The sequence below is a fragment of the Schistocerca gregaria genome, chromosome 8, assembly GCF_023897955.1.
Source record: "Schistocerca gregaria isolate iqSchGreg1 chromosome 8, iqSchGreg1.2, whole genome shotgun sequence".
Classification (NCBI taxonomy): Eukaryota; Metazoa; Arthropoda; class Insecta; order Orthoptera; family Acrididae; genus Schistocerca; species Schistocerca gregaria.
The window spans coordinates 506,975,262-507,000,087 of record NC_064927.1 but is presented as its reverse complement, the minus strand read 5'-3'; the positions used below and the strand labels follow the sequence as shown (position 1 = coordinate 507,000,087).

The 24,826-nt window shown below is 42.6% G+C and overlaps 1 protein-coding gene across 1 annotated transcript in view; it reads left to right on the top strand.

Annotated features, from left to right (window-relative positions):
* Window positions 1-24,826, top strand: part of LOC126283971 (glucose dehydrogenase [FAD, quinone]-like) — a 153,806-nt gene that overhangs the window by 28,115 nt on the left and 100,865 nt on the right. The window contains exon 2 of the mRNA XM_049982430.1: window positions 14,848-14,989. The gene's annotated coding sequence lies outside the window, so the exon portion shown is untranslated. The remainder of the gene's footprint in view (window positions 1-14,847; window positions 14,990-24,826) is intronic.

The window sequence follows — 24,826 nt, the reverse complement described above, 5'->3', positions numbered from 1 at the left end:
ATAATGTTTTCTTGTTTATCGGATTGTTGTTTACATACAACACTGGATCTGTCAACGAAGTTGTTTGTCCATCTGTTAGAGAAATACGTGACAAAGCAAATATCTGTTATAATTTATATGCCACCAAGTTTGTGTTTCGAAACAAATACGACTTTGACCGACCCACTCGGCAGTTAGAGATACTTCTTGTCAGCGATTCGTTGGTATTTAAATATACTGTTCCAATACAGCTTAACAAGAAGTCTGCTTCTTGGATCAGTAACAGAGTTGTTGTCTGAACGGGATCAATGAGCGTACAGTTTTATTCATTTACTGGGCATATAATTAAATCTCTGAAGTGGTATAATATCACCACATCGTCTGAGTTATCGAATGTATTTGTTTGCGTCAATTGTAATATTCTATTAGAGAAGTTAATTTTTTATGGGATACATCGTTGGTTTAGTCTTTACTTAAAAAACAGAATACAGAAACTTGGCACATGCTGTTCGAGTAACACAAACCGAGATGCCACATTACCTGCAAGGGAAGAAATTGCAAAGAGACCCACAGGGTTCTATCACTGCCATTGACCGACTACTGTTCTTGTTGATGTTAACTACCTGCCATTTCATTTGAATCAGGAGGCGGACTTGGTCCTGTTTGGAGATAAGACAAGCATCGCTGGGAAGTGTGATGTCCGGAATTAAAAAAAAGGGGGAGGGTGGTAATTTTTTGTTTTTGTTTTGTTGAAAGGAAAGAAAGGAAAAAGGGTGAATAAAGGTGAAGGGAAGTGGTTCTATTTTTACTGGAATGAACTTATTGATGGACATCACAAAAATTTATTTTTACCTATATTTTTTTTTTTACTCATCGAAGAAGACAACACAACACATATAAAAGAAATCATCACACTAATATTATCCACAGAATGATCGTTTCACAAGACACTTTCTAGCTCGACTTACTCTTAAGACTGAACAAGACTCGACTGACTCTACTCTCTCTCTGGACCACAGCCTCTTCACGTCCCTCTGGACCAGAGATTTCAACTGTGATTAGCACGCCGATTATTTAATTAATCGTACAGCCGCTGGGCGCGCGCTTGGCGCGTCATTTAAATGGGGTTAAACGCACACCGCGAGAGGCGTGGGCTAGCGGTGTCTTACAGGTATCGCCACAGAAGCCGACTAAAGAAGCGCACACAGAGGAAACACTACATGGCGTTTCTGTTAAAATTATTAACTGCTTTTGCACAAATGTTCTACATCTCATCAAGTTCAGTACTGTCAAATATCACACCACCTATAAATCTAGTATACCAACATGAAATAACAAACAGAGCACCAAGTTCGAAGATGTCAATTGTGATTATTTAGTGGACCTGTTAAAACGTCTAGGTTCGCCTAATTTTGTCATAACAATAACTGCCAATGTTGGGGATTAAAAACCCAATATATTAAAAGTTAATATATTTAGCATATTTCCCTTCAGTGATGCCTTATAATTTACGGGATACTATTCTGGTGTAACTTCTCACCTAGAATAAAAGTTTTTATTGCACAAAAGAAGGTATTTCGCCGGCCGGAGTGGCCGAGCTACAGTCTGGAAACGCACGACAAGTAGGCTCGCATCCTGCCTCGGGCATGATGTGTCTGATGTCCTTAGGTTAGCAAGGTTAAAGTAGTTCTAAGTCTAGGGGACTGATGACCTCACAAGTTAAGTCCCATAGTGCTCAGAGCCATTTGAACCATTTTGAAACTTCTTACCTAGAATAAAAGTGTTTATTGCACAAAAGAAGGTATTTGGAATTGTGTGTGGGGTTCACAAAGGTACATCCAGCAGGCGTCTCTCTACGCACCTGGTAATATTAATCACAACCTCAAGGTGCATTTATTGATTTACGAAATTTGTTAAGAATCCCTAAGAATTTACGAGTAGCATGGCTATTCACAACGCTAGAAGCAAAGACTACCCTTTTTATGAATCCAACTGTGGCACTGAAAGTGGAGAAATATCCAGCTACAAAACTCTGACCATCTATCCAAAAACTCCATCTATACCACATCAGCTCTTGAACAGAAATAGTCACTTGAATATTTCGTCCATAAAGGATGGCATCACGTGGCCAGTGAATGTTGACAAGTTTAAGAAAATAGTTCTGTTGCCAGTGACGTATCTACTGTGCCACTCTGCGATTCGAAGGTCCACACTATCATTTCCATGAGAACAGTTGTTTCGTTACGTAGCTGGTGTTAGTGAAGAGCACAGACGTCTTTTCACAGCAGCGCACCAAGTTCAAGACAGGAAATGTTAGGACTCTTGACGGAAGTAGTCGAAAAAAGGCTGCGAAGTTCTAATTGTTGCATGTCCTCCCCACTATTAATTATGTTTATGTTGCTGGGCAAAGGAGCTGAACAACGAAACTAAACACCTGTGAAATGACGATGTAAACATATGAGTGACGTGCAGTGGAGAACAAACGCAACAAGTAGCAGTATGCAGCTTTTTTCGACTTTGTCCCCCTTAAAAAAAGCAACACAGCCCGCCTTGCACTTGGTCTGCTGCTGTGTAGCGGCGTTTGTGGTCTTCACTAACACCAACTACGTACTTAAACGATTCTAAACCTGAAGATGGTGGTGTGAACCATCGAAACACGCAGTGCCATAATAAAGCCGCGACTGATGCAGGTTAATGTTTTATGTATAGTCAGTCACTTGTCAAAGAAACGAAGTCATCAGCATGTACCCCTAAATGTATAAATTTTTTCTGTTTCTTTAAATGTGTGTTCCACATATGTTAACCAAGCAACTAGTATTAAATTTCCATAGACTGGGGTATGCTTGTATCAATTACATCACACATGAAAAATTATGCAGTAACTATCTTATTTTTACTATGTATTACTCTATTTTGTAGAGCTGCGCCAACTCATAAACCAGATATAAAGTCATCACACCCTTCATCGAGTAGTTATTTCTCCCTCACGCCTTTATTAACTTCTTATGTTTGCCAACGTGTCCATGTGGTTCATTACAAAGTTGGCAGGAATTATTGTTGGTTATATATAACTTTACAAATGCATGATAAATTTAAAGTCTGAATTACATGAACGCACCTTAGCCCTCCACCCCCCACCGGTAGATCGTATCCCCACCCTCCGCAGCTAATAACCTGAGACGTAATTAGATCCCGACTTCATGTCCAGGTCATGATGATAATGAGCGTCTGGCACTGGTGGCCGGAGCCCCCTCGCGGGGCGGTTCGGCCGCCGCTCCACAAGTTCTTCACTAGGAAGGTCTGCCGCAGTTTCCATCCCGGTGCTTTTGTAAGCAGTGAAAACGTAGCGTTACAGAGAGGCGTGCGTTCTCGTGGGTCACGCCTTTACGTGGTAAATACTCTGCACCTCGACACAACGTTGCGTGCGGTTGCAACACCTCGGCGACATTATTGGCAGTTCAGTTGCCAGGGCGATCGTCAAGATAAACAAAGGCGGTCAGCAGTTCTGTGAGACGGGTAGGGGTGGGAGGGAGGGAGGGGGAGAGGGAGAAGGAGTGAGTTTGTGTGTGTGTGTGTGTGTATTAACGAATTACGTAACATCTGCTACATAATGTATCTTAGTTTACGGTGTATAAATACAAAGAGGTTCTGGAAGAAACAGACATACCAACATACTAATGTGAATTTAAGATTTATGCTCTGTTCTCAAGAGTTTCCGAGACACTACTGTTCGAAAAGCCGTTTGTTTCAATGTTCGATTCATTCTATCTTCTCGCACTTCCAGATTATAATTTAGCAATACAGCCGCCCCCCCCCCCCCCCCCCCCCGATTATTTAAAGAATAGAGCTCCCATGTATAAAACGACTCAAAACGTCTGAATGCTTTACAAATGAGTCAATCGGTGTTAAATGTTTGACATTAAGCGTGTTACCAAGAAAAATAAATCAGAAAAAGTTTGAAAGTATGTTTGAAATTTGTTGGAAGTCACTAAGGGCTTTCATTATGGAACACTGGATGAATGTACAAATACTCTGAGTAATTTGCGCTCCGTTTTAAACAAAAGCTAGTTTTTCACGCATCTTAGTCTTCAAGATGTCATATCAGTTGAACTGACAATTTTGCAGGTATTGTTGCGACTAGAGTCGCTAGTAAAGAAGTTATAAATTAAAACGTCATGTCTTCTAAAATTTTACTGCACGAACAGTGAAAATGCACCAAGTGTATTTTTTCTTTCATTATTTTGTGGGGCGTCGTGGAAAAAAAGTTTCGTAAAGGTTTGAAATAATATGCCAAGTTTGACGGAAATCGCTGAATGCTCTCATTGTCAAGTACTGGGTGAATGAAGTCCATGTATTTGCACGTCATCAGTTACGCTGCCTCACGACAAACACACAGTTTGTAATACTTTTTTATTGTGTTCAAATTTTCATGTAAGATTATACCCTTTAATGAGAAGATTGTGACGGCCTTTTATATTTTTAAATTAGGTCAGTAACTATATGAAATACTGAAATCAAAATTTTTGTTGCTCCAGCAAACCGATAGATAGCCACCTAGTAATATAGATGAGATTCGTTTGAGTCCTGATACAACAGGCAAAAAGTGTAAACAGCGGGGCAGGGTGTGGGAGAAACTTCTTAAACGTAATGTAAATGCTAGGGCGCACGTTAACAGGAATATATACACTATCCCTGATGAGCTTACATCTTGTCTCACTCACACAATGTGTCTCCGTAGCCATCACAAGAGTTTTCGTTACAGTTCGGTTTCCTTTCGTAAATTTCGGTGTTCTACTGCACTGCCCGCGAAGTAGCATAGTTGAAACCACACACACACACATTACTAGACTGGCGAAGACGTAGCTTTTTCTGAAGTCTGACGTTTGGTAAAGTAAGATGGCGGCGTCAGCAAGCTCGTGTGTGGTACTAACACTATTTTCAAAAACGAAATGACGTTGTAGGCCTTATTACGTGATATGAAGAATTTCTGCAGTTGTGCAAAGAATTGCGTATTAGTTGTGTTAAACAATACAATGTAGAATAGTGTTATGAGAAGTGCTTCAAGTTACATACATACACGTTTAAGGCAGACTATAGTTTTCGGAAGAACACTCAAATGAATAAAGACTTGTTATCAACGACAAATAGCAAGTTCTACTTTGAGTTTGAGGTTTGAGGTTGCAAGATCTACTTAAAGGAGCATTTTCATTACGAGTATATTATTCGAAGAAAAGCAGAAGTTGATCAAAACTGGCTAAAACCACAGTATTAAGCTAAGTTTGTTAATAGCAGATTATTAAATGCCCTAAAATGCACATAAACTATTTAAATACTGCCATTATTTCGGGTAAGACAAACTAACGTAATTATTTAGGCTCACATACAGCACAAAAGCCAAAATACGTAAGATGTTTGTAGTTAAAGCTTGTGTTGAGACATGTTCCTTTCCTTGCATCTTCCATCTGCTATATAAAAATTATAGCCAAACACGACATATTTATTGACCATTATGTCAAAACTCTAAAGGTAACGTAGTTACATCAGCTTATTCCAATTTCTTGGGAGTACTTAATCAGTAAAACAATTGTTTATACTTCCTTTGCGCTCGCCGCTACATTGCTATTCTAAACTGCTACCTCCGGTCACACCAGTGATATTGTACACGGTATTGCCAGTCAAGTAATGTGTGTCGAAATGTCAGTCGTAGAAATCGACCATGTGGAACGTCTCGACGTCGTCGGCCTTCGGTGAGAAGTTACCAGTGATTCGTTGGTTTGCGTCCCCCTTTCTTATCGAGTAGCTTCTGTAATGACGTGGTCGCTGTGTACTATGTACACTCCTGCCTAGGTCGCACTGCACATGAAGCCGTGCTTCTAATCTCTACACGAGTAGCGTGAATTAGTAATGAACGTCGAAGCTATACGATCCATTACGTTGCCTGTCCTTTTAACGTGCAGGCGAAGTAATCGTGATGCGTTCTAATCTACAGGTCACAAATTTCAAATGTTGGCGTCCTTACAAGATTAAAAATTTCCGTAGATAACGTACAATTAATGAATTGTTACTCCGGCGACACAATAATCCAACCCGTCAATGTCAATCAATTTCCAAACAAACTAGTTGGTTGAAATTTAAGTAATAATTTTGAAACATTTGTTACAGTGTGAAAATAATTACCTCAATAACGCTACAATAGCCACCACAGATTAAAGTACCGAATCAAATAATATACTCGTTAAATACGCAGAAGGTTTACTGGTGATGAGGACGGGAACAAATAACAGGTTTAAAAAGTATGACATAAATAAGAATCCACAATCGTAACTGTACATAGCGTTAACTAGACAGTCAACTAATAGCAGAAAAATTTTGAAACATACGCGGACCAAGTACATCACTGATTCTTTCGTGGGTTGCGATTATATTCTCTACAAAGAGCGTACTTGTAACACAATTAATCTTCAAATACCATAAAACAGACTCGTGACTCCAGTAACAACAGATAATTGATGCGACTATTGGGAGTCAGAGTTCATATTCCTTCTGAAAACGACGTTTGCTATTTCGCATCGAATAAGACAAATTTACGACCTACAGAAAAACGTCAGTTCGTAGTCAGTGTCAACATTAAACATTCCCGGGAATACGTTGTATGTTATCTGCATAATACGTGTGCACACTGCAGTAGTTACAGATATTCCTGTGCTAGTAGTTAAATTTTGCGTGTTCGTCTTACTTTCATGATACTGAAACTACAAATAACCTTTAAATCTTAGCGTACGTCGTAATAAGACTTAGGAAGCTCATCCTTCTGTCGAAGAGTTTCTCAACCACAAGGGTAGCAATTTGGTTAGCAGACGAACTGTCACAAGCGACCTCTACGAAAGATTTTTCTTTTTTGGTGGAGCAGGCAGGGTCATCTTTTGCCCAACAAGCACAAGCGTGGAACACTGGGTGGGGAGAAATAAGCACACACGTTGGACGGAACCCGTTAACTGCTGCACCCCGAGCCTGTGATTAGGTCGAATGACGTCATAGTTACCGCGTGACCAGAAGGATCGGGGCTCTTGCGAGTCCAAAGAAATAGCATTTTAGGCGCACCGCAACGAGCGACAAAAATTGCTGGCGGTATCTCCTGCAATTGGTTGCTCGCTTCGAGTGCATTGCGCCATACACGAGCGATTTACCGAGAACTCATAGTATCATGCAGCATTTCGAACGTCACCCTCGTTAAGATCTACGGTGTAAAATTAACTATGCTTGGCAACAGAGGCAGTTGTTGTCCATTTGCTTACTCATACTTACAAAAAAAAAGTTTAAAAAACAGAAATTGTAATTTATTAAACTTGTTTTGAAGCGGTTCTCTTGGAAACTACCAACTATAAGCTATGTTGCAGAATACATTGTTTCACAAATACATGTTAAAGGCAACCATTTTTCTTATTTTTTTATTTATTGGCCTTTTACTTTAAGTGCATGTGTCAACAGAGTGTTTCTGAAATATCGAAGAGTCTATAGAAATGTTATCAAATGCAGCACTGTTGCTTTACATACATCTTCTTGTAAATTGTATGAGAGAGATTTAGATTACACGAAATGACAAGAGACTTACGCTCAGCTGTAGAATAGGTATACACTGAACACACAAATTAAAACTGCCACTTAATAGTATCTCATTCTGCCGGTTATACTATCTCATTCTGCTTGGAAGTTAAAAACTTTAACAATTCGTCTAGTTGTCATACTTAATACAAAATCACTAAATGGAGGTCTGCACATCTTCACTATGAATATGCAGCTCCCATAAATTTCTATTTCTATACCAAAAACTTGAAATTCCGCATTACATCTACATCCGTATTCTGGAAACCACTGTGAAGTGCAAGGCAGGGGGGTATGTTCTACTGCAACAATTGTTAGGGCCTTTTCCCTTCCATTCACATACGGATAGCGGGAAGTATGACTGGTTAAATGCCTCTGTGCCCTCCGTGACACCCACCCAAGGGTCGTACCAACGTGTGAACGGTCGTGCCGCGCTTGTCTCTACACATTCAGTATCCCCGGTTGGTCACATTTGGGGTAGGTCCCACAACCCTGAGCAGTAATGTAGGATGGGTCTAAGATAGTTCTGTATGCAGCCTCATTTGTAGACTGATTCTAATCCTAGTATTCTTCCCACGAACCGAAATCTTCCACCCGCTTTATACACTCCTGGCAATGGAAAAAAGAACACATTGACACCGGTGTGTCAGACCCACCATACTTGCTCCGGACACTGCGAGAGGGCTGTACAAGCAATGATCACACGCACGGCACAGCGGACACACCAGGAACCGCGGTGTTGCCCGTCGAATGGCGCTAGCTGCGCAGCATTTGTGCACCGCCGCCGTCAGTGTCGCCAGTTTGCCGTGGCATACGGAGATCCATCGCAGTCTTTAACACTGGTAGCATGCCGCGACAGCGTGGACGTGAACCGTATGTGCAGTTGACGGACTTTGAGCGAGGGCGTATAGTGGGCATGCGGGAGGCCGGGTGGACGTACCGCCGAATTGCTCAACACGTGGGGCGTGAGGTCTCCACAGTACATCGATGTTGTCGCCAGTGGTCGGCGGAAGGTGAACGTGCCCGTCGACCTGGGACCGGACCGCAGCGACGCACGGATGCACGCCAAGACTGTAGGATCCTACGCAGTGCCGTATGGGACCGCACCGCCACTTCCCAGCAAATTAGGGACACTGTTGCTCCTGGGGTATCGGCGAGGACCATTCGCAACCGTCTCCATGAAGCTGGGCAACGGTCCCGCACACCGTTAGGCCGTCTTCCGCTCACGCCCCAACATCGTGCAGCCCGCCTCCAGTGGTGTCGCGACAGGCGTCAATGGAGCGACGAATGGAGACGTGTCGTCTTCAGCGATGAGAGTCGCTTCTGCCTTGGTGCCAATTATGGTCGTATGCGTGTTTGGCGCCGTGCAGGTGAGCGCCACAATCAGGACTGCATACGACCGAGGCACACAGGGCCAACACCCGGCATCATGGTGTGGGGAGCGATCTCCTACACTGGCCGTACACCTCTGGTAATCGTCGAGGGGACACTGAATAGTGCACGGTACATCCAAACCGTCATCGAACCCATCGTTCTACCATTCCTAGACCGGCAAGGGAACTTGCTGTTCCAACAGGACAATGCACGTCCGCATGTATCCCGTGCCACCCAACGTGCTCTAGAAGGTGTAAGTCAAATACCCTGGCCAGCAAGATCTCCGGATCTGTCCCCCATTGAGCATGTTTGGGACTGGATGAAGCGTCGTCTCAGGCGGTCTGCACGTCCAGCACGAACGCTGGTCCAACTGAGGCGCCAGGTGGAAATGGCATGGCAAGCCGTTCCACAGGACTACATCCAGCATCTCTACGATCGTCTCCATGGGAGAATAGCAGCCTGCATTGCTGCGAAAGGTGGATATACACTGTACTAGTGCCGACATTGTGCATGCTCTGTTGCCTGTGTCTATGTGCCTGTGGTTTTGTCAGTGTGATCATGTGATGTATCTGACCCCAGGAATGTGCCAATAAAGTTTCCCCTTCCTGGGACAATGAATTCACGGTGTTCTTATTTCAATTTCCAGGAGTGTATTTAGCCTATGTCATCATTCCATTTCGTGTCTCCACAGCGCGTTACCACCACGTACTGTATGAGTTGATCTGTTCTAACTGGGATTCATTGATTTATAGTCATCTGATACTAAGATTTTTCGTTTTGTAAAGTACAAAATTTTACAATTCTGTACATTTAAACCAAGTTGCATGTCTTTGCACCACTGCGAAATCTTAAGATCTTACTGAACAGCTGTGGCTTCTTTCAGGCAGTGTATCCTTATAGATAACTGCATCAGTTGCAAAAAGTCTAAGGTTACTATTAATATCGTCCGCAGGGTGACAAAAATGCGACACGAACAACAAAGGACGCAACACATCTCCCATAGGTACAACTCAAGTTACTTCTCCATCTGTCGATATCTCTCCGCCGAAGATAAGACGCTGCGTCTTCCACACCGAAATACCCTCAATATTGCGACAAATTTCGCTTGATACCTCACACGATCGTACTTTCGACAGTAGGTGCAGCTGTGATACTGAGTCAATTCCTTTTCGGAAGTAGGTAAATGGTGCTTCTACGTAACTATCCTGATCCATGGCTGTCGGTGTCATGGGAGGAAAGTGCCAGTTGGATTTCACATGATCGATATTTTCGGAGTCCATGGTAATTGGCATGGAGGAAGTCATTCTGTATGATATATCGTTAGCTTGAGCTCAGAACATGTTCTAATGTCGTACAAGAAATGGATGTCAAAGAAATTGAACGGTAGTGTCGTGGATAATTTCAGTTGCCTTTTTGTAGACGGGTGTGATCTACGCTTTCTTTCAGCTACTTGGCACGGTCTTTTGTTCGAGGGATCTACGGCAGATGACAGTAACCACTGAAAAATTTGAGGGTGCCAATGTTTTTCTGTTTGTGCTCATTCCGACTGCACCTTCATTTTTTAGACTGGTTTGTACTCCATGGGTCACTATCAGTGGTAAAGTAAAGCTATTACTCTCCATGAGTCAAGGAAATGAAACGAGACTTCATCACCACTCTTAATATCTAGACAAATGAGTCGCATCCAGAGAGCCGTAGACCTGTTGACACACGAGGCATTCAGTTCGCCAGATTGCATTGGAATTCCAAGCGATCGGCCGTCCATCGCTGCGACCTGCGATTTGTCCACACGCGTGAGATCTGCAGACACACTGCGCGACCTGGCGAAGGATCTCTGTATACTATCATATAGTACGGAAGGTTTTTGCTGTACTATGGACACACGTTTCACAAGGTGCATCAGATATTTATGGCAGGCGCACTGCTAACTATTTCTTTTCTGTCTAACACTGTTACGCTAATATGTATTTGTGTGTTTCGGAACTTATGTACCAATAAGCGTAAGCATACCCGCGTAAAATCAAACAACAAGATCATTGACACAGTAAGAGAGCATAATGTATGGGGTTAGCATTCAAATATGTCTCCAACACACAAGGTGTTCACAATTAAACTTTTGCTGCTTGAGAGATTCCCACGAAAAACGAGTGATCTTAAGAGAATGACACTTCGTGAAAACAATTGTAAGGACATGCGGAACAGAAATAACGAGTAAACCGCTGAAAGAAACATTCTTCACTTTCCACATGAGACGGTACTATTTGTTAATTGCTTAACATGGTTACGTTCCAGGTCACAAATGTTGCTGAATATGATGAGCAGCTGCATCAGTGTCAGCCTGGAAGTTTGTACGGATACCATTTCACAACTGTTCCCGGCACGTTACGGACGGTAGACTATGGCATGTTCAGCTGTCGTGTCACAGCTCATGCATTGCTTGAAGGTCGCACAATGCCTCCAGCAAGGTCGCACAATGCCGCCAGCATTGTCAGCCGTGGTAACAGTAACATCTTCAACAATTTGTGGCGCAATTGGCCGTTGGCCTCTCCCGGAAGCAATTCTCAAATCGCCAGTTAATTCCGACTTATCGATCTTGGTCTTCAAACCTTGTGCCGAAAGAGGAACACTCCGCAAATCTTTAATGCGTCCATACTCGCGAGGAGCAGTAGTGCTGTTGCTGTCGTTTTGATAGAGCAGTGAAGCCCTGCTTGTCTTGTCCAGGGCCACGCTGACTGTCGGTAACTGTAACGCACACTGGTGAGTGTGTTTGAATCCTACGTCACCGTTCGAGTACCGGCGCCTAACGGGAGGTCGTGACACTTAACCCTACTAACAACACATTCATTCTGGAAACACAAATCCTGCAGCGCACACTCGGATCATCATTTCTATAAATTTGAGTAGCCATATAGTAAATAGTTTCCCGTCTGCACTACCTCAAGTAGCTTAGCTTTAATTATGAGGAGTGTTCAGGCAATTTCGACTGCAAAAAGAAACATGCAGACTTTAGTATGGGACATCGAATATTCCCGCTTCAGCTCTTCAGTTTCATCAAGTTCCGATGGATGGGGACACTACACGTAACTCCCAAAGTTTCTTTTAGCGAAAACTCTGAGAATCGCACACATTCTTAGGCGCTTGCAGAATGCCTACGGAGACCTGGCAGTGAACAAAAACACCATGAGTCGTTGGGCGAGGCGTCTGTCCCTATCGCAAGAGGCCGCGCAGATCTGTCCGACGTCCCGCGTGCCGGCCGGCCGCACACAGCTGCGAGTCCTGCAGTGTCGGAACGTGCCGACAGTCTCACTCGAGGTTATCGACGGATCACAAACGCCTCGCTACGCATTACGACGCCTGTTGGTAGGGCTCACACATTCGCCCATCGGTTGGGGTACTTCCACGACAACGGAAGGCCCCACACGTGAGCTTCGACGTCGATCACTAGGGTGGTAGCATGCGGCGATACAGGCCCTCGCAGGGAAGTGGCGTGAGGCCGTTGCATTCAACGGAGATTATGTCGAAATATAGCGTTTTGTAGCCACAAGAGAGGGGCTAATATTGTGTATTGGAATCCTGAATAAAACCAACCTGCTTACGGAAGAAAAATGTGCTGCATTATTTAGTGAACGTTCCTCGTAAACCAGCCTGTAGAGAGTCTTCCAACTGAGTATTATAAGGTTTGCCCGTGATTGTTCTCCAGATTTTCCACCTCATTACATCGCTAGTGTAGACAGACGTCGTCCAAAGGCATCAGCGATTTAGTACACGTGGTTCACAGGCATTTTAACATTTTTGTATTCGATGTCTGTATTGAAACCGACTCAAAGCTTTGAAGAGAGAGACGCAAGGCCAATCGGCTTGTTTGCGACGATGTCGCAGCTCAGCTGTTTTTTGTTACAAGAAAAGGTGTGACTGGAACCAACATCTTTCTTAAGTTTTGAACAATACTTTATCCTTCGAAATGAGTACACATTTGACGGATTAACGTGCAGCAACCCCCCACCCGCAATGACGAATTTAACTTACACTTGGCTCGTAAACATCATGCAATCATATAAATTAACTCTACGGTATGAACTATTTATTACACTATGTCTACATTTTCTTAACCCATAAAACGCCTCTTAACAGTCTGATAACCGTAATGACGCCTTTGTAGTACTTATCGATGGGACGTATCTTTCCCACGTTTGCGTACTTCGACTTTCATTCGTCCCAACCACAATTATTCACCAATTTGTTTGTAATAAATACGAAATGCAAGAATAAACCATCGCATGTAATAGTGAAGTATAAGTCTTTGTTCGCTGGTTAAGGTAGTGCCACGTCGGAAGAAGTTTCTAAAGCCAGTTTGGAATTACACAGAAAAAGAGAATATCCGATGGAGTACATTTAGTATTACGTGAAGTTGTATAGAACTAGAGACTTGAGGAGCATCTTCAGACGTATAAAACAATACTATTTTTCCTATTAGGCCATTGTTACCTTTTTGGCGAAAGATGACAATTATAATATCTTGATAGATGCTTAACCCTAATCTAGGCCGTAATTTACTCTATGACTCGTCCTCAGCATAGCACAAAACTTTCATCTCTCTTTTGAGGCAAACTATGCCACTTAAATTTTACAAGTTCATGACACACGTTAACATCAGCATCTGCAACAGAAATAGATGGTAATGTAGCAGTTGAGACCTAGAGTAACAATACTCGAAACCGTTTACTACTGTATCGTAATTTTCAACGATCTGATATTGCAGTTAACTGTCGAAAAGTTTTCGATAACACACACACACACACACACACACACACACACACACACACACACACACACACACACAGAGAGAGAGAGAGAGAGAGAGAGAGAGAGAGAGAGAGAGAGAGAGAGAGAGAGGTGTTTTCCAGAATACGGAATTTCCAAAATAGTATTTTTTGCTTGTGTGTGGAGTGTAAACGATGGATGTAGCGCACATGCAGTAGTAAGTGTAGCATGTACTAACATGTCGTTCAGATTTGTTTTTTATTCCGGTATCTTCAGTATTACATAAGGTTTCATTTTTGTGCCTCTACAATGATAGCGAGATTTCACAGTGTAAGCCCTTTTTGCTAGACGGAGATCTCGAATAAAGAGAATACAAAGAGAGAGAAATTAAATGAGCGCATGACATCGTTGGCCTGGAAGCCCCTTTGAGGAAGTTCGGCCACCAAGTGGCCGTCTTATTTCAGTCGACGCCACACTGGGCGACTTGAGCGTCGATCATGAGGATGAAATGATGAAGAGCACAACACGACACCCAGCCCACGAGCGGAGAAACATCTCCAACCCGGCCGGGAATCGAACTCGGGCCCACTGCACGGGAGGCAAGCCTGTTACCACCCAGATAAGCATGCGAACACAGTGAGAGAGTGAAACGCGCTTTCGCTAGGCAGTCATTCATCTGAGATACCGCTAACACAACAGGCGGCTACACAGATGACGTTATGTGATCACTTAATACGTCACTGTTCTACAGACGACGGATGCTATTTTCTAGAAAAATATTTACATTTTGTTTTCTTGCATTTGTGGTAATTTGAATAAAAAAATTTATTTATAGTATTTGCGATCAATTTCATGTTTCTGTGTTGTTTCATCGTTATCTGTTGTAGCTTATACATTTATGTTACGATCTTTTCTAACGAACATTTGCAGCCGTTGGTTGCTTAAGATAGTTCTTGTACTTCTTAATTCCCACAGAACTTCGTTTCCTGCTCTGCGCAGTCGTCGTTTGCTTACGATTTTTTTTCCAGTGTATTCTGATTATAGTAAGTTATCTTAGAAACGACATGCCACTGATATTTCCAGCTGTGCCGAACTGCAGTTTATTATCTTTGATTTTTTTCTGTTTTGTAGACTCAACGCTGTGACTTGCTGAGGTCGTCAACGAAGCGGAGAGCAGTCTAACACAAATATCAGCTGAGACAGTCAAATCGACAACGGCAACGCACAAGTTATTCAGAAACTTAATTCACTTCCAACCAGGACAACATACAAGGTAATCTACCAGCTTTCACATAGTCAAACAGACAAGTAGTGACGAGAGCAGCGCGTAATGCGTCTCAAAAAGAGCTCCGAAAAGCTGAGGATCAATTTAATGCAGACGGTTGAGGATCGTAAAGTGACTGCTTCCGTACAGAATCGATGGCCCCATCGGCTACGCAGCTTTTTATTGGCATAAGCAACTGGCACGCCGAGCAAGAAATTAAGATGATAGCGACTATTGTAAGTAAATCCTCACTACGTTGACAGTTGTTTATTGACGAATCTCCCACCATGTAAATTCAAACAGTTGACCGTGTTTTCTAAACAAACTGCTTGTGCCAAACACGTACAACTGAATTTTTTCCCTAGACTTCGAAAGGCGAGCTTTCAGGGGCAAACTCTCCGTGTAAGATAAGTTTTCTTCGGTCTCAGATGAGTAAGGTTCGTATGGATTTTTTCTCTCCTTCAAACATACGTCAACGCCAAAGGTTTTTCACACCTGGTCCAAAGGTAAATATACTAACAAATTATGAGAAGTTATTTTTACGTAAGACACGTTCATAAAACATGGACTAGTATGCCAAGCATATTGACATAGTTTAACCAGTTCTATCGTCTACTATGACCTGGCTGACGCAAAATACAATATTCGTGACTACTGTACACTCACGATCCTTCACAGCCTTGGAAGCTCAACAGTGGTTTGTACAGAACTTTTCAACAGTTATTGATGCCTTTGTAGAGGAATTCACATTTTCAACAAGAGCAATACTGTGAGAATTCAGAAACTTAAAGCGGCTGCAGCTAGTTATATGGTCACATAGTCATATTTATCTTGATAAGACAATTACAGATTCTGGTGTTACAGTGTGTACCTGCCTTCGAGTCGGCCTACAGCGTCCAGAAACATTATACAATAGTACCCACTTAAGGGTGACTACTGGCGTCCTGAATGGTGAAACTGTGCTGCATTTCAGGAGGACAAGGCACTGCCTCTTGTAGCCAGGACAGAGTGAGCTTTCAGTCTGCGATAACACATTTCAAGGAACGCTTATTTAATGTTGTGCTTAACGATGTACGTCACTTTCGCTGACAGCAAGAAATGAACCAGCTTCAGGGACAAGAGGGGAAGAGGTGGTGGGGATTATGGAGGGCAAGGCGTGAAGGGGGGAGGGGCGCGAGTCGCTCTACACGTGCAAGACGTCGATCAGAATCACCGGTTCTCTGTTTCAGCGGATGCGGTAGGCAGCTGGAGTTGTTTTAGGCAGACCTTTAGGGTCCGAGGCATGGTACTCCTAACGTCCACTTCTTGAACGCTCTACATTTTCTCACTGTTGTCAGGTTCATGAAAATTTTAACGGCAACAAGGGAATATGTGCCGAATGACTGTACACCACAGGACAAATGCTGGAATTTCTTACGGAAGAAGCAGCATGCAGTAACGCATTTTTTGTTCGAGTCCGTGGCGCTTCTACACTGGTTGCTGCCTGTTGACGAGGCTGCCGAGCCTATGTGCATTCGGCGAAAGAATGCTTCCCATAGCTGGCAGCGCTGTTACCATGTTTCAGCAGCACGTGAAAGTATTAGTCGTCTGCACAGCTGCGACAACACTGAGGCGTTGACATTCGACACATACCGAATCCCCTCGCTCGACTTGTTAAGGCAGACGCGGAAGGCGGTCCCACCGTGCCCGCTCCACCTGTCGGGAACATTCTTTTGCCGGCTCTACGTAAGACGTGTCGGGCGAATGTATTGGTCAGGGATTCAGAGGAAGCTCGCGCTTTCCTCGCCACAAGAGGCTTCGCCTTTTCTCCCTAAACTATGACGTAATTTTACCACTCAGGTCGCCGGGAGTGACGTGTAAGTCTAGTATTTCTGGACACTGTCGCCCGACTCTGTAACACCCGAACCTGTAATTCTCTTACCAGGGTTAAACATGACCATGTGACTACATGAGTAGCCGTAGCAGGTTCGCTTCACACACACACACACACACACACACACACACACACACACACACACACACACACACACACACCTGTTATCCACCTACAGTGATTCAGCTGTCCCTACCTATGGGTTTTACGTAATCCGCAACGCCTTCAAAAAGAACTAAGTCCGAGATTTTCATATTCTCTCGTTCGCTACTTCCAGACTATTAGTCCTACAAAAAAATGAATAGTATCTTTTGCAGGAAATTTAATCTGGTTAAATTTTGTATCCGGATACGTTTTTGATAGAGACCACGGTTACTTTTATAGCTTTTTCTTGACTAATTCGAAAATTACGCCCGGCCTCTACCGAAAACGTATCCCAGTACAAAATTTAACTACATTAAATTTCCTACAAAAGAGGCTATTCATTTTCTCTGTAGGAGCGTAGCGAGCGAGAGAATATGAAAATCTTGTGGGTGCTATATGAAGGCCTTGCGGGTTGTGTAAAACCCACAGGTAGGACAGCTGAATCAGCCTGCGTGTAGTCAGTTGAACATAATGGCTCAATGACTGATGTAGTGCTTAACCTGACACGAGATGCTGTACGAAGTTACACAAATTGTGGCACTGAAACAGAGAAAGAATTTAAAAACAAATTCCACACACATTTAGAAAACTGTACAACATAATAATAATATTAATAATAATAATAATAATAATAATAATAATAATAATAATAATAATCCCCGTGGAGGCCCGCGAAAAGAATAGGCCTCCGTTGCCAGTCGTAAAAGGCCACGAAAAGAACAATCCACTAATAGGGCTAGACCCCCTTTTGGTGTGGTTAGTTGGTTCAGGACACAACTAAAGAAGCCTCGGACACGCGCTGACATGGTCGGAGACGACGCTTGAACCCTATGCCCGCCCACATTGGTAAGCACACTGCTAGCCAACTGGAAAATGATTTAAATCCAAATAGAGGTGTTGTGCAGGATATGCTTCCTGCAACCACCCTAGAAGGAAAACAAAGACAGAGGGTGAGATGGTCAGATGAAGTTAATCGACACCTCATGTTCTGTTATTACCAAGCAACAAACCTAGGAACCAATACAACTGGATGCAGATCACAAGTATACACAACATTTATTACCAGATACCCAGAACTAAAATTTTTAACCGAACAACGACTAGCTGATCAGATCAGTGTAATAATCAAAAATAACAGGATACCCCAGACAGAATTAGAAAACATCAAACAACAAGTACAACAAATACTGGAACAAAATAATGTGCAATCAGAAGAAGGAAATACAGTAATGGACTCGCACATCCCAGAGCAAACAAACAAAGAACAACACGCATCAATTAAACAATCAGAGGAAAACGAAAGTCTTTCCGCTCCCGGGACTGGAATGACTCCTTACCCTCTCCCTTAAAACCCACATCCTTTCGTCTTTCCCTCTCCTTCCCTCTTTCCTGAATAAGCAACCGTTGGTTGCGAAAGCTAGTAATTTTGTGTGTGTGTTTGTGTGTTATTTTATTGTGCCTGTCTACCGGCGCTTTCCCGCTAGGTAAGTCTTGGAATCTTTGTTTTTAATATATTTTCCCATGTGGAAGTTTCTTTTTATTTTATTTTAATGATAAATTATTTAACAGTTACATTGCAGACCCATACACATTCTCTGATACACTTACACATGGAATAACTTATATGAAACCTAAGATCAAGCAGACACAGCAAACCCAGCTAAATACCGCCCCATAACATGCCTACCAACAATATACAAAATATTTTCAGTCATTACACAGAAATTAATGACACACAACACAGAACAAAATTATAAATGAAGAACAAAAAGTCTGTTGCAAAGGAGCACGAGGATGTAAAGAGCAGCTGATAATAGATGCAGAGGTAACATATCAAGCTAAAACGAAACAAAGGTCGCTACACTACGTATACATTGATTACCGAAAAGCTTTTGATAGTGTACCCCACTCATGGTTACTACAAATATTGGAAATATACAAAGTGGATTCTAAATTGATACAGTTCCTAATGAAAAATTGGAAAACCACACTTAATATCCAAACAAATTCAAATAATATCACATCACAGCCAATACAGATTAAGCGTGGAATATACCAAGGAGACTCATTAAGTCCTTTCTGGTTCTGCCTTGCTCTGAACCCACTATCCAACATGCTAAATAATACAAATTATGGATACAATATTACTGGAACATACCCACACAAAATCACACATTTGCTATACATGGATGATCTAAAACTACTGGCAGCAACAAATCAACAACTCAACCAATTACTAAAGGTAACAGAAGTATTCAGCAATGATATAAATATGGCTTTTGGAACAGACAAATTTAAGAAAAATAGCGTAGTGAAGGGAAAACACACTAAACAAGGAGATTACATATTGGATAACCACAGCGACTGCATAGAAGCGATGGAAAAAACAGATGCCTATAAATATCTAGGATACAGACAAAAAATAGAAATAGATAATACAAATATTAAAGAAGAACTAAAAGAAAAATATAGGCAAAGACTAACAAAAATGCTGAAAACAGAATTGACAGCAAGAAACAAAAGAAAAGGTATAAATACTTATGCTATACCAATACTGACCTACTCATTTGGAGTAGTGAAATGGAGTAACACAGACCTAGAAGCACTCAATACACTTACACGATCACAATGCCACAAATATAGAATACATCACATACATTCAGCAACAGAAAGATTCACATGAAGCAGAAAGGAAGGAGGAAGGGGATTTATCTACATAAAATACAGGGTGTTTCAAAAATGACCAGTATATTTGAAACGGCAATAAAAACTGAACGAGCAGCGATAGAAATACACCGTTTGTTGCAATATGCTTGGGACAACAGTACATTTTCAGGCGGGCAAACTTGCGAAATTACTGTAGTTACAATTTTCAACAACAGATGGCGCTGCAAGTGATGTGAAAGATACAGAAGACAACGCAGTCTGTGGGTGCGCCATTCTGTACGTTGTCTTTCTGCTGTAAGCGTGTGCTGTTCACAACGTGCAAGTGTGCTGTGGACAATATGGTTTATTCCTTAGAACAGAGGACTTTTCTGGTGTTGGAATTCCACCGGCTAGAACACAGTGTTGTCGCAACAAGACGAAGTTTTCAACGGAGGTTTAATGTAACCAAAGGACCGAAAAGCGATACAATAAAGGATCTGTTTGAAAAATTTCAACGGACTGGGAACGTGACAGATGAACGTGCTGGAAAGGTAGGGCGACCGCATACGGCAACCACAGAGGGCAACGCGCAGCTAGTGCAGCAGGTGATCTAACAGCGGCCTCAGGTTTCCGTTCGCCGTGTTGCAGCTGCGGTCCAAATGACGCCAACGTCCACGTTGTCAAAGGTTTCGGGTAATTTCATTCAGAGACTACGCAATATTATTGCTACGCATGGTGGATATGTGGAAAATATCGTGCTATAGAGTTTCCCAGACTACAGCGCCATCTGTTGTTGACAATTGTAACTACTGTAATTTCGAAAGTTTGTCTGCCTGAAAATGTACTGTTGTCCCAAGCATATTGCAACAAACGGTTTATTTCTATCGCTGCTCGTTTAGTTTGTATTGCCGTTTCAAATATACCGGTCATTTTTGAAACACCCTGTATGACTTTACAGAATGCAACACGAAAATGCTCAGTCACATGCAGTTAACATCAATTCTATTGAGACCACCGTTTATTTGGACCAATTGTGTGGTTGATTGAAGAGTTTGTAGATAACAGAACGCAGCATGTCATTCTCAATGGAGAGAAGTCTTCCGACGTAAGAGCGATGTGTCATGGGACCGTTGCTATTCACAATATACATAAATGACCTTTTGGATGATATCGGAAGTTCACTGAGTCTTTTTGCGCTGTGGTACATCGAGAGGTTGTAACATTGGAAAATTGTACTGGAATGCAGGAGGACCTGCAGCGAATTGACGCAATGGCGCAGGGAATGGCAACTGAATCTCAATGTAGACAAGTGTAATGTGCTGCGAATACACAGAAAGATAGATCCCTTGTCATTTAGCAACAATATAGCAGGTCAGCAACTGGAAGCTGTTAATTGCATAAATTATCTGGCAGTAGGCATTAGGAGTGATTTAAAATGGAATGACCATATAAAATTAATCGTCAGTCAAGCAGATGCCAGACAGATTCATTGGAAGAATCCTAAGGAAATGCAATCCGAAAACAAATGAAGTAGGTTACAGTACGCTTGTTCGCCCACTGCTTGAATACTGCTCAGCAGTGTGGGATCCGTACCAGATAGGGTTGATAGAGGAGATAGAGAAGATCCAACGGAGAGCAGCGCGCTTCGTTACAGGATCATTTAGTAATTGCGAAAGCGTTACGGAGATGATAGATAAACTCCAGTGGAAGACTCTGCAGGAAAGACGCTCAGTAGCTCGGTATGGGCTTTTGTTAAAGTTTCGAGAACATACCTTCATCGAAGAGTCAAGCAGTATATTGCTCCCTCCTACGTATATCTCGCGAAGAGACCAGAGGATAAAATCAGGGAGATTAGAGCCCGCACAGAAGCATACCGACAATCCTTTTTTCCACGAATAATCCGAGACTGGAATAGGAGGTAGAACCGATAGACGTACTCAAGGTACCCTCCGCCACACACCGTCAGGTGGCTTGCGGAGTATGGATGTAGATGTAGATATATGTATGTACGTACAGAAAATGACAAATAAGATGAGCACAAGAAATCCCGAAATGCTTTGCTTTAGAATTCGTCATCGGGCAGAAGCAACGTCATGAGAGTAACGGAAGGACTCGTCCTCTGTCATCAATTAGGACGTGCGAATCCGTCGTCTGGTCACCTTATGTCGCTAGCTATCACACCAACAGGTCTTGAGGGAGATCAAAGTATGACCACCGAGATACGAACGGTAACTGCATCATGCCCAACCGTCGCCTGCATGTGTTCGTATTTGCCGTGAATCTAATCTGGTCATTACTTCACCCCAAGTGTGGTAATCCTGACAGAAACGGCGTGTAGCATCGAGGATAACACACCTAGATTAAATGCGTCTTCTGCCGTTTGAATGAAGTCGTCGTCGTCGTCGTCGACGCCATCCACTGTAAAGGGTCATCAGTGTACAGTAGTCACAAATACTGTATTTGTGCCAGCAAAGGTCATAGTAGACGATTGAAAAGGTTAAAATATGTCAACATGTTTGATATACTAATAATGGTCCATATTTTATGACCTGTCTTACTTAAAAATAATTCCAATAATTTGTTAGTTTATTTATCTTAGGACATGGCGTGAAAAACTTTTTACGTTGATGTATGTTTGCATAAAAGAGCTGGTAACCCCCATACCAACCTTCCTTACTTATCTGAGACCGAAGAAAACTCTTACACGGAGGGTTTGCTCCTGAAAAACTAGCCTTTGGAAGTCTGAAAAAGAATTCAGGTGTAGGGGACTCTGAACATCGCTGTCTTCACAGTTCTAAGTGTTTGGCACAAGCAGTTTGTTTAGAAAACACGGTCAACTGTTTGCTGCTACCAGATACACGCCTCCTCTGGAGGTTTTCATGCATTACAACATTACAACTGTTCCAACATAGTGTGTGAAGTCATCTATCAGCCTTCTATTATCTCGTTCCCTTTGTCTTTTCTTAGCTCTCGGAATCCAGCAAAGAGGCTCGTTGGTCATCGGTTCAAATATCGGCAACGAGATTTTATAAGTTGTTTACTACTTAAGTCTACTGAACTATACAGCTTTAGAAAATATTGCCCGTTTTTAAACTGAGGCCAACTAACCGTCATGCAAGCGGTTTCAAACAAACACACAGAGAATGACAATGAATTTTGTTCCGCAATATAACTACTGCATTTTAAGAACGCTTTTTTACTGTGCCGTGGTGTGTGCGCGCTGGTATCAAACTCCCTGCCAGATTATAACCGTGTGCCGGGCCGATCTTTGGCTTTCACTGGGAAGCCCTCTACCGCCTGAGCTGTCTAGGCACGGCTCAGCATCCTCCTTCAGAGCTTTTCTTCTGCCAGTAGCTGTCCCCTACCTTCCAAACGCCACGGAAGTCATCGTGCATACTTTGCGTGCCTAGCACTCCTGGAAGAAAGTATTTCCGCAAAATGGCTGAACCACATTCTACAGGATTCTTACTTGGTTGGAGTTCCAGTGTGGCACACGGATTTACTCAGCCAGAGAGTTACACCACTGCTGTAGTAATTTAATGTTTTCCGTCTTTTAATTATTCAGAATTAAATTTGTTTATCTCTGCACACCGAATTCTCCAAACGGCGTATTTCAGAGACAGGTTGACGGGAGCTCATTGAACAGTCTTCATTCCCCACCTTCCCCCGCCCCCGATGCTACACTGTCTACTCAAGCAATTCTTTGGTGAGATGTTTGGTTGCTCTCTGTGGATTCAATGACCCAGTTTTCGTTAAGTTTCTAACCCCGGAGGTAAATTTCTTGCAGTTAGGATAACACCTGTTGTTCGGTTTTCCGTGAAATATACCCTGCCGCGTAACAGATTAAACACATATTTACAAATGTCTCTAAGGACAAATTATTCTTATTCTACAACCAGTCAAATATTCTGTGGTCAACTGCAAAGTGAGCACATTACAGACGTCTCTGCGCTGTTCTTCAAGGAAGCGTCACTGCTGTGGATGCGTCATGCAGCTGTCTGTCACTAAACATAGGCAGTCTACGGAAACGTGCTTCACACCCATCGCCGCGTCTAGCCCCCGTATCGCCTGGAATATTCATTTCCGTCCATTTGTTTCCCTATATCAAAATACCCTGTTTAGTATGATCTGCGGTCTCTATCACTTGACTCTAAAAGGTTTGAGACACGCGATACATATTGTTAAATGTACTATACACAGATTTGTCCGATGAATTCTTGGGATTGGTCGTTGTGACACTTTTCGCAAACACAGTAAGCTCGTTGCAGCTTAACTGACTTTTATGCAAATGTATCTTCTGTGCTCCGCAGAAACAGAGATCCTATGGGCTAAGCGAGGTGGGTGTGCGTTATCAGTTTACATCCCCACTGTTGTTCTACTCTCAAGAACTTAGATGAAAAAAAAAAATCTGATTCCAAAACAATACTGGCAATTTATTAGGCCACTTTTCAAGTAGTGATTCTTTCGATGCACAAATCTCAGATGACTCAAGTTGCCGACCACCTTCTGCTCTCAGTACCCAAATGGAACAGTCATTTTTGCACACAAGACGATCACCACATAAACTTCGCACATTAGCACCGCACTCGTTCTTCCTGGCTGACGTCGTCATCCTTCTGAGATCAGTGGAACACAGGTTTTTCTGCATCTGTGTTTTTAATTTTCTATAACGCAAGTCACAAATTCTTTCGCCTTATTGATGTATTCCATTATCTGTCTCGTACAGATAATTTCGAATGACTTTATTAATCTTCAAAAAAATGGCTCTGAGCACTATGCGACTTGACATCTGAAGTCCCCTAGAACTTAGAACTACTTAAACCTAACTAACCTAAGGACATCACACACATCCATGCCCGAGGCAGGATTCGAACCTGCGACCGTAGCGGTCGCGCGGTTCCAGACTGAGGCGCGTAGAACCGCTCGGCCACGCCGGCCGGCTTTTATTAATGTGTGTCGCGGATATATCGTACCTTGACTGTTGAATGTCTGCTTGAACCTTTCTATTCCTAGATGCTGCTGTCACCACACCAAATTCTCTAAATCCACTAACCCCACAAGACTGAACAACTTACTGCGAATCGATGTGACTCGTTTATACCTGGCTTTGAATGGGATGCAATCACTTCACGATCGCGTTGTACAGTTACTCTTGTCATTCATGGTGGATTACCTGAAATAGG